This window comes from Quercus suber, unplaced genomic scaffold (assembly GCF_002906115.3).
Source record: "Quercus suber isolate HL8 unplaced genomic scaffold, Cork oak 2.0 scaffold_395, whole genome shotgun sequence".
NCBI lineage: Eukaryota > Viridiplantae > Streptophyta > Magnoliopsida > Fagales > Fagaceae > Quercus > Quercus suber.
The window spans coordinates 5588-15386 of record NW_027069847.1 but is presented as its reverse complement, the minus strand read 5'-3'; positions in this window follow the sequence as shown (position 1 = coordinate 15386).

Sequence of the window (9799 nt, the reverse complement as noted above, 5' to 3'; positions counted from 1 at the left end):
AAAGAACCCCTAAAAAAAACTACAATAAAAAAAATTTAGAAAATAAAACCTATAATATTAGAGGGAAGGTAAAAGTTTGAGTTTAAGTTAAACTCTATCAACTAAAAAATTGTAGTAATTGTTTTAGATAGAAACAACACAACCTAATTATTCTTATCAACTTTCTCAACCAAAAGAAGTTATACTTATCAACTTTTTCTCTATTATTTTATTAATTTGTAAGATAATATAAAAGCTTAATTTTGGATATGAAATTTTTTAGAGATAATGAAGTTGAATGTTTAATTTAGTGTGCAAAACACCTTGAACGTTTAGACCCCCAAATTACAAATTACAAATTCAAGCTTATTATCAAACAATGTATGTGCGGAATATGAAAATAAGCTAAAACAGAATTGATAAAACAATCTAAACCAAATAAAATCACAACCACAGCAAAAATTAAATGACAAAAATTAAGGGAAGAGAGATGCAAATACAAAGACAACATAGCGATGTGTTCTCGAAGGGGAAACCGAAGTCCTCAGTGTAAAACCTCTCCGCCGCCTTCCAAGCAGTCAATAATCCACCAGAGAATGAAATTGAGATACATAAATAGCAGAAGACCCTCTAAGCCTAATCTACCTAATGTACCTAAGCCCTTCAAACTTCTTGCTCCAATGAATATTGTAGTTTAAGTCCTTTAGGATAGTTACAAAGCTATCCTATAAAAACTGATATATATATATATATATATATACACGTGAAAAGAGGAAAAAAATTACGTTGTGTTGCTTCTATCTAAAAAAATACTGCAATTTTTAGTTGATAGTTTAACTTAAACTCAAACTTATGCCTTCCCTCTCGTATTTTATGTTTAATTTTTTTTAAAAAAATTAATGTATTTTTTTAAGGGGTTTCTTTTAATGTAGTCTAGGTACTTCAGGATAGTTACAAAGCTATCCCATAAAAAATGAACTATATATACACGTGAAAAGGGTTTGATATTTATAATTTGGATTGTAATCAAATTAATATTTTTATCAATTTAAAAATTATAAGAGAATAAAATATACATATATATATATTTAAATCTAAAAATTTTAAAAAATTTCTGCAATTTAGTGAAGCCATTTGGCGCAATCATGGCTTCCAAACCCAACTTTTATTATATAGTATATGACTAGTTGCTAACCCGTGCTATGCCTGGGAAAATTCAGGAAATTTATTTTAATATATTATATGTATTTTTTTTCTTTATCTCCTTCAAAAAAGAGATTTGGGTGCTTTTAAAGGCACCTCTCTTGTCATTGTCATTGATTGAATAATGATAAATACAATCTTGGTAAATTGAATTTACATGGCTTTGAGTCCTAGTTACATTCTACCAAAAAAAACAAAAAATGACAAAGCACAAATCTACCTATCCAAAAGAACTAAGTTCGAGGCCTAGGTTACAAAATGAGAAGGTTAAGGCACCCATTCTACCCAGACAGAGTTTGGTCTTCTAGACTGTAATGACCAATATACCCTTTTGCATGATGTGAATGATATGTTAAACATACATGACACACTTGACCAAAAATAACTCACATAAATCTTATATTATGAATGTATCTTCTTTTTAGAAAAAAAAAAAAAATTAGATCTGTTTTTGTAAATAAAGAAAATTGATTTGATTCATTAAAAAATAAACCAGATCTACTTTTGTGTAGATAAAAAAAATTAGTTTTGTAAAGAAAATTAGATCTATTTTTTATGAAGAAAGAACAAGGTTTTTGCTAAAAAAAATATCAAATTTGTTTTGGAGCAAAGTTAAAAGTGGTGATTTTTTATTAAGAAAAATCAAATCTGTTTTTTAATGAATAAAATAAGAAAAAGACTTTTTTTTTAAGAGGATCTACACTCATGAGATAAATCTATGTTAAATGCATCAAATATTAAGAAAAGGAAAAGACCTCAACCTAATTTTTAATTTCTTCTTTTAAATTCCAAAATCTGCAATTTTTGTGTAAAAGAAAACTTTTCTAAAAAAATTAGATATGTATTAAATGAAAATACAGATCAGTTTTTGTACTTAAAAAATCAGAGCTATATTTAATGAAAATATAGATCAATTTTGTGAATTAAAAAAATCAAATCTTTATTTAATGAAAAATAGAAATTAGTTTTTATGTGTTATATAACCAGATCTGAAAAATTTAGATTTGTTTTGCATGTTTTTTTTAAAAAAAAAAAAAAAAATCTTTGACAGCAGATTTTGAGATTCTAAAGAAAAAATCACAACATACAATCATCTAAGAAGACCTAAACCTATTCATTCATCATCAATCAAAATTAATATCAAAGGATAAAAATAAAAAATAAAAAAAAATCCTAAACCTATTCATGCATCATCAATCAAAATTAATAAAGAAGACCAAAAAAAGAAAAGAAATTAACTACCTCTTGCATGCGTTCTCTTCTTAGTGAAAGGATATTTTAGAATTCAAAGAAATTTATTCAACCCTTTGAAGCCTAAAATATTTTGCTTACAGAAAAGGAATTCCTTAGGCAAGAGCCTCAAGAACTTCTTTAACGTAAATGAGAATTCAAAAGAAGAGAAGAGCCAGAAAAGAAGGGGGGGGGGGGGGGGGGGGGCGGGGGATGTCAGAAAGCATGAAAAGGTATGCTAAATTTTGAGAGGCATCCTCTATTTATAGAGGCTGGGATGTTTGAAAAATTAGCTGAATAATCAGAATAAGAATTTGGACGCGTCCTTATCTCTAAAAATCGTAAAAGGTAAGGTTTATCTAAATCCAGAATCCCTCAGGTCGGGCCCTACATTTGTGCCAATTGGCACTTAGAAAGTGCCGATTGGCACTCTAAGAGTGCCGAATAGGCCTCTTGGGTGTTGGACTTGCATTTGAGTTTTGGTCCAATTTGGACTACTTTTTCAAGGTCTTTTGAGTTGGGACTTGCACTTAGATGCATTTTTAATCTAAAAGTTCAAATAGCATTGAAAACACTATGAACGTTTAGACCCCCAAACAACAAATTACCAATTCAAACTTTATATCAAACAATGTATGTGCGGAAAATGATAACAAGCTTATAACAGAATTGATAAACAATCTAAACTATAAATAATCACAATTACAGCAGTAATTAAATGGTAAAGATAAAGGAAAGAGAGATGCAAACACAAGGATAACACACGATGTGTTATCAAAGAGAAAACTGAAGCCCTCGGCGTAAAACCTCTCCGCCGCCTCCAAGCGGTCAATAATCCACTAGAAAATGTAGCTGGGATACATGAACAGCAATAGACCCTCCAAGCCTAATCTACCCAGGTACCTAAGCCCTCTAAGATTCTTGCTCCAACGAGGTTAGGCCAAACTTTTTTCTTCTCTAGCTTACCGGATTCCGCTATAAACCATAACATCAACCAATAATCATTGGTCCCTTCTAAACTGCTTCCCTTAGCACCAAAAAAACTTCTTACAGACGTAGGTATGGTGAGATAAAGGATTTGGTCAAAGTACCTCTCAAGATGTACAATGGAGAGGAAGAGAGTAAAGAATTTAAAGAGTTCAGGTGAAATTGTGGATGAGGCAATCTTATTTTCTCTAGGGTTTCTCTCTCAAAATTCTCTCTGAAGCTCTTTACATTCGTGAGAATAAGGGTTTTATACTGGGTGAGATGGAATGAAAGGTCAGTTTTTCCCAAATAGTGTGTCTGGCGACTTGACCTCACGACTTGTTGAGTCACGAGTTCAGGCGAGCTAAGACCTGGCTAGACTTGGAATTTTATCCTGTAGTGCATAGCTGGCGTGACTCTTCAGCTTCTGGCATGCTTGGCACGTGTGCACTTCTGGCAGCTTGCAGCCGAGCCACCGTAGATCCAGTTGCGAAGTCCCTGCTTCTTGCACAATCTTGACATTTCTTCACACTCTCTCACCACTACCCTTACAAGATTCCATCTAAATATAGGGTTACTAATTGCTAAAATACAAGAAATTTGGAACAAATAAAGCCAGAGATTAATCAACCTTACAACTCCCCTTTGGTATCTGGAAAAACCTATAACAACTCTAGACTTAACACGTGAGTTGGAAAGTTGAAAACTCATCAACCTAACTCTAGAATCTGTATGCTCTTGAACCATAAGACAAAATCTCTGAAAACAAAACACAATAAGTCATTGTATGCAGAAAACTTGTAATGCATATGGAGCAAGCACAATGCGATAAGAATGAATAGATGTAATACAACAGCATGCTTGACCAAAAAGAACAATCACTTAAATAGTGACCACAGATACATTAAGGAAAATGCAAACATTTAGCTAGAAGTACATAAGCAACAAAGCATAAGCCATAAGCATGTACAAACCAATAAAAGCCTACAAATATGCATAAGATAACAAATCTAAAACTTACAATAAGTAACATGGGTACAAAATAAAGTATTTTAAAATAAGAACTGAAAAGTAGCTATAACAAAGCTCTTTCTCTCCTCCCCTATCATATCACTTTCCTATATGAAATTGATGATGCATTTGGAACATATATACCTGTAACCTGAAAACTTCACAAAACAATTAACCCTAAGGTAAAACAAGTCATATAAAAGACAAGTATAATGTAACAAGTAAATTGCGATATCAAGTAATACATGATGTGAAACATGATGACACAACTTGATCAACTACACCAAACACCATAAACAAAATTTTCTTATTAGTCAAAGTCTTCTCTCCTTGGTATATGCATCATTCCCTATAGAATATCTCTCCCACCTACAAATGTCACATAAGAAATAGAATTTCTCCCTCCTAAAAATGTGCACAAGAGGTCATATAGAAATGACAAAACTCTCGGTATACTTCTCTAGAGTATACTCTCCCCCTATTTTGTACAGAATAGACAAAGGGTCAAGAGAAACGAGGGCAAAGAGATGAAGGTATGAACAATGAAATATGCATGAGGGTGAGAGATGAATGACAAAATGAAGCTTCAAACCTAAGACAAACAAAATGCTATCAAAGTATAAGGTAAATATGACATGCTAGGATGAAGAAACAAGAGTATAGTACCAATGCATGACAAGGAGTAGTAAAGGTGTGTGCAAGAGGTGGCTATGTACAATGCATAACCAATAGCATAAAAAATGCACATATGGGACAAGAGTGTGTATACACAACAATGAACCAAACATGTTCTCAGATGAGGAAACATAGAAACCTCAAAGTTTAGTATTATCGAGATCCAAACAGGTGAGAAAATGCCTAAGAGGCATTTTAACAAACACCTAGCATGCACACTATGAACAACAATGTGAAACAATGCATGAACATATGAAAATCCATCCTTAATACATTCTTTTAGCCACAAAGGGCCAACATCCAAAGAAATCATTACAAAGAAACCAATCCTTATACAATACAAAAATTAAGTTCTCCCAAAAACCACTATGATGGAAAATCCCTAACCTAAGAGCAAANAGGATCCAAATCAAAGAAAAGAGTTTAAAATTACCTTAGAAATGTTAAAAGAATGAAAAATCATTCAAATTGATTGAGTTTTGATGTAAAAATAGTGAAAGAGGCAGTTTAAGAGAGGATAGGAGAGGTTTAAAATAAGTTTCCCACGAAAAGCCCTTTAAAAAGCTATTCCTGGGCGTTTGGCGACTAGGTGAGTCGCGAACAAGTCGCTAGAGAGCCGCGAAACCATTCTTCTTGAACTCGCAACTGGGCTCGCAGCTGGGCAAGTCGCTAAAACAAGTAGCCAAAACTGGCAGCTTGGACTCGCAGCTTGCAAGTCGCCAAAATGAATTGCCAAAATTCTGACACTTGTTTTTCAACCTAGAACATGTTTAAACTATAAAAAACAAAGTAAGCACTAAACATGAACACAAAGAGTGATAAAAATCACTTCCAAAAACATATAAATTGATCAAAAATCTTTTTAGATTGATCCATATAAAGTAGAGCACACACACATCACATTTAAACAAGTACAATCGAACAAATGAATAAGACATTCATTGAACATTAGGAATGTGTGTTGTGTGTGTGTACCAAGTCTGGAAAAGTCCTTAGTCTAGAATGAAATTTCAATGATCAATTCAATCAAGTCATACACAACTAGTACTAAGTCAAGTGGTCTACCTCAATTATAGAACTGAACATATATGACCTCCCACAAGAAAATGATTACATATCTTTAAAACTTTTCATTTGGCTTCTTTACAAATCATAACATTTGATCAATTTGAATCAATATATCTCATTTTAAGATCGATGCTTGAAATTTTTGATATTTCAATTTAATGAACAAGTCTTTGGCTTTTTCGGCATCATACATATTCATAAAAGTCGTTTTCCCTTTTTCCTAGTCAAATACTAGTATGTGCGACGGCTTTTATAGTTCATTATCCCTTTTCATTTTGAGATTTACATTTGTTGAGCTCTTTAAGCAATAAAAATAAAAGAGTGGGAAGATATATAGATACAAGTCTACGCATATATCAAAACTAACGTGACTATTGACAAATCATTCGATTTACAACAATCACACATAGATGTCAAGATTTTTCCTACAAAGATATAAGTGCATAAAGGACAAGCTAAACTCGTAAATGCATAAAGCCATAAGTACAAAGGTATAAGGCAAAACACACATGTGATATGTGCTCAAACATATATGGTCAAACTTTTTGAATTTTTCACTTTTTATGTGGTTTTGGATTTTTTACTCACACAAAACTGAAACATAAAAGTAAGATTAAATAAAAATAAAAATAAACAAATAAATAAAAACAAAACAAAATAATGCATATAAAGAGATGCATGATGCACAAAAGCATGACAATGAAGCATCTAATGCATGAAGGGTCTTACAAAAATCAAAAGAATTAGATCAAGGATCAAAAGAGCAAAAGCTCAACCATAGTAATCATTCCTCATCCAAACGAAACAATTTTTTGTAATGAGTATCTCAAGAGAAGTGAGACGAGGGTTGGAAGAATGAGAACTAGAAATGCACATAGTCAAGGGGTTAAGAGCATTAAACATTTTCTTTAACAACATGTTATTTTCACTCAAAACCGGTTTACTCTTTTTAGCACAACTTCCAAGAAACTCAAATTTCTCTTTTCTTTTAATTCTTTTAAGAGCATGAAACTTAGAGCAATGAGGTCTTAGATGACCAAAAGCACCGTAATGGTGACACACAATGTGTTTAGGTCCATTAGGCTTTTTGGAAAGGGATCTAGCAACATGGTTTTATTCTCTCTTCAACTTATAACATTGAGGTCTTATATGACCAATCACACCACAATAATGGCAAGTTGGAACAAACTTAGATCCATCCAAAACCTTAGGTTGAGACCTAAATGGAGGCTTTGACTTAAGAGCATTTCTCTCCACCTTTTGGTTTCTTCTATGTGGAGAAATGTACACCGATTTGTCTTTTGAGATAGAACACACAATAGGCACAAAATCGGGTACCACAACATGATTGCAACAAATATTTTTATCCTTTTTAACAATAGGTTCAGCAATCAAACACTTGGCATGCATCTTAAGAGATCCATTTTCACATTTTAGCTCATCAACAAGTTTGTTAGACAAAACAAGTTTAGCATCCAAGTCCATATTCAAACATTCAAACTCTTTCAACTTTTCAACAGAATTTTCAGCAAGTTTCTTATATTTCTCAACCAATTTTTTAGATTCATTGAATTTAGCAATCAAATCATCATTTTCACAAAATAACTTGCTCAAATCCTTATTAAACTTCTTAGCATTTTTTCTTCAAGAGTTTGATGTTAGGAATATCAACAACACCCAAAGATTCATGTAACATAGCATCACAATTATGAGGATTATCACTCATAAAGGTATTTTCACAAACACGTGGCATGTGACAGTCATCATTAACCAAATCATACAAAGAGGCATACAAAGCACAATCCATGGCAAATAAACCAAGGGGTCAAGGATCACACTTAGGTATTTAAACCACAACAAGTGTACCCGCTCTGATACCAATTGAAAGTTCAAATAGCGTTGAAAACACTATAAACGTTTAGACCCCCAAATAACAAATTACAAATTCAAACTTTATATCAAACAATGTATGTGCGGAAAATGATAGCAAGCTTATAACAGAATTGATAAACAATCTAAACCATAAATAATCACAATCACAGCAGTAATTAAATGGTAAATATAAAGAGAAGAGAGATGCAAACACAAGGACAGCACACGATGTGTTATCGAAGAGAAAACCGAAGCCCTCGGCTTAAAACCTCTCCGCCGCCCTCAAAGCGGTCAATAATCCACTAGAAAATGTAGTTGGAATACATGAATAGTAATAGACCCTCTAAGCCTAATCTACCTAGGTACCTAAGCTCTCCAAGCTTCTTGCTCCAACAAGGTTGTGCCGAACCTTTTTCTTCTCTAACTTACCGGATTCCGCTATAAACCATAGCATCAACCAATAATCATTGGTCCCTTCCAAACTGCTTCCCTTAGCACCAAAAGAACCTTCTCACAGACGTGGGTATGGTAAGAAAAAGATTTGGTCAAGAACCTCTCAAGGATGTATCAATGGAGAGGAAGAGAGTAAAGAAATTTGAAAAGTCTCTTAGGTGAAGATTGTGGATAAGGCAATCTAGTTTTTCTCTAAGGTTTCTCTCTCAAAATTCTCTCTGGAAGCTCTCTACATTTCGTGGGAATGAGGGGTATTTATAATAGGGTAAGAATGGAATACGAAGAGTTAGTTTTTTCCAAACAGGGTGTTCTGGTGACTTGACCTCGCAACTGGATTGAGTCGGAGTTCAAGCCGTGAGCTAACAACTTGGCCAGCCTGAGACATTTGTCCTTTAGTACAACAGCTAGCGTGACTCTTCAGCTTCTGGCATACTTGGCACGTGTGCAACTTCTGGCGACTTGGAAGCCGCGAGCCACCCGCGAGATCCAGTCGCGAGTCCCTGCTTCTTTGCATAATCTTGAGCATTTCTTCACACTCTCTCACTCACTACCCTTACAAGATTCCCACCTAAATACAGGGTTATTAATTGCTAAAATACAAGCAAATTTGGCACGGAATAAAGCCAACGAGATGGTTAATTAAATTCAACCTTACATAATCCATATTCTAAAAATTAAACTCATTTTCTGATAATTCAGATTTTTTTCAACAATGATTATCTTGTAGATAAATACTCCAAAAAATCTTGATTATCCACATTTTTTTGTTATCTAATTATCCTCTTTATCCCTATGCATGAAAGCCTATTTTTGACACTAACTAACAACCAATCACAAAATTATTTAATTAATTTTAATTGTCTAACCAATTAGAATTAATTTCAATTAATCATGCATGGTTGGTTCCACCCAAACAAAATATATGTAGATCGTGCAAATTTGATCATGTGATATCTTTCAATCCGATAGTCCGATTTGGAAATTTGGCATACCATTGTGACCATTAGACTCTCAAGATCATTTTTATGATATGCAATGAATGAATTAATGCATGTAATACAATCATGAATTTCGGGTATATGAATGGTTAGTCTAGCCATCTTCCTTGATCATTTTTTTAGGAGGTGACCGAGTCAACTTCGGTGGTAAAACCGGGGGGGGGGGGAATTTTGGCCCCCATCCCTTGTCTTTTCTCTCTTTTTTCTTTTTTCTTTTTTTGCTTTTCTCTCTTCTTTCTTCCTTCTTCCACTTGGATTTTCTCCCTCATTACACCATTTATTCTCTAAAAAATTACCTTGCTAAGCACCTTAACCTTCCTTCACTCATCTCCCTCAATATTTTT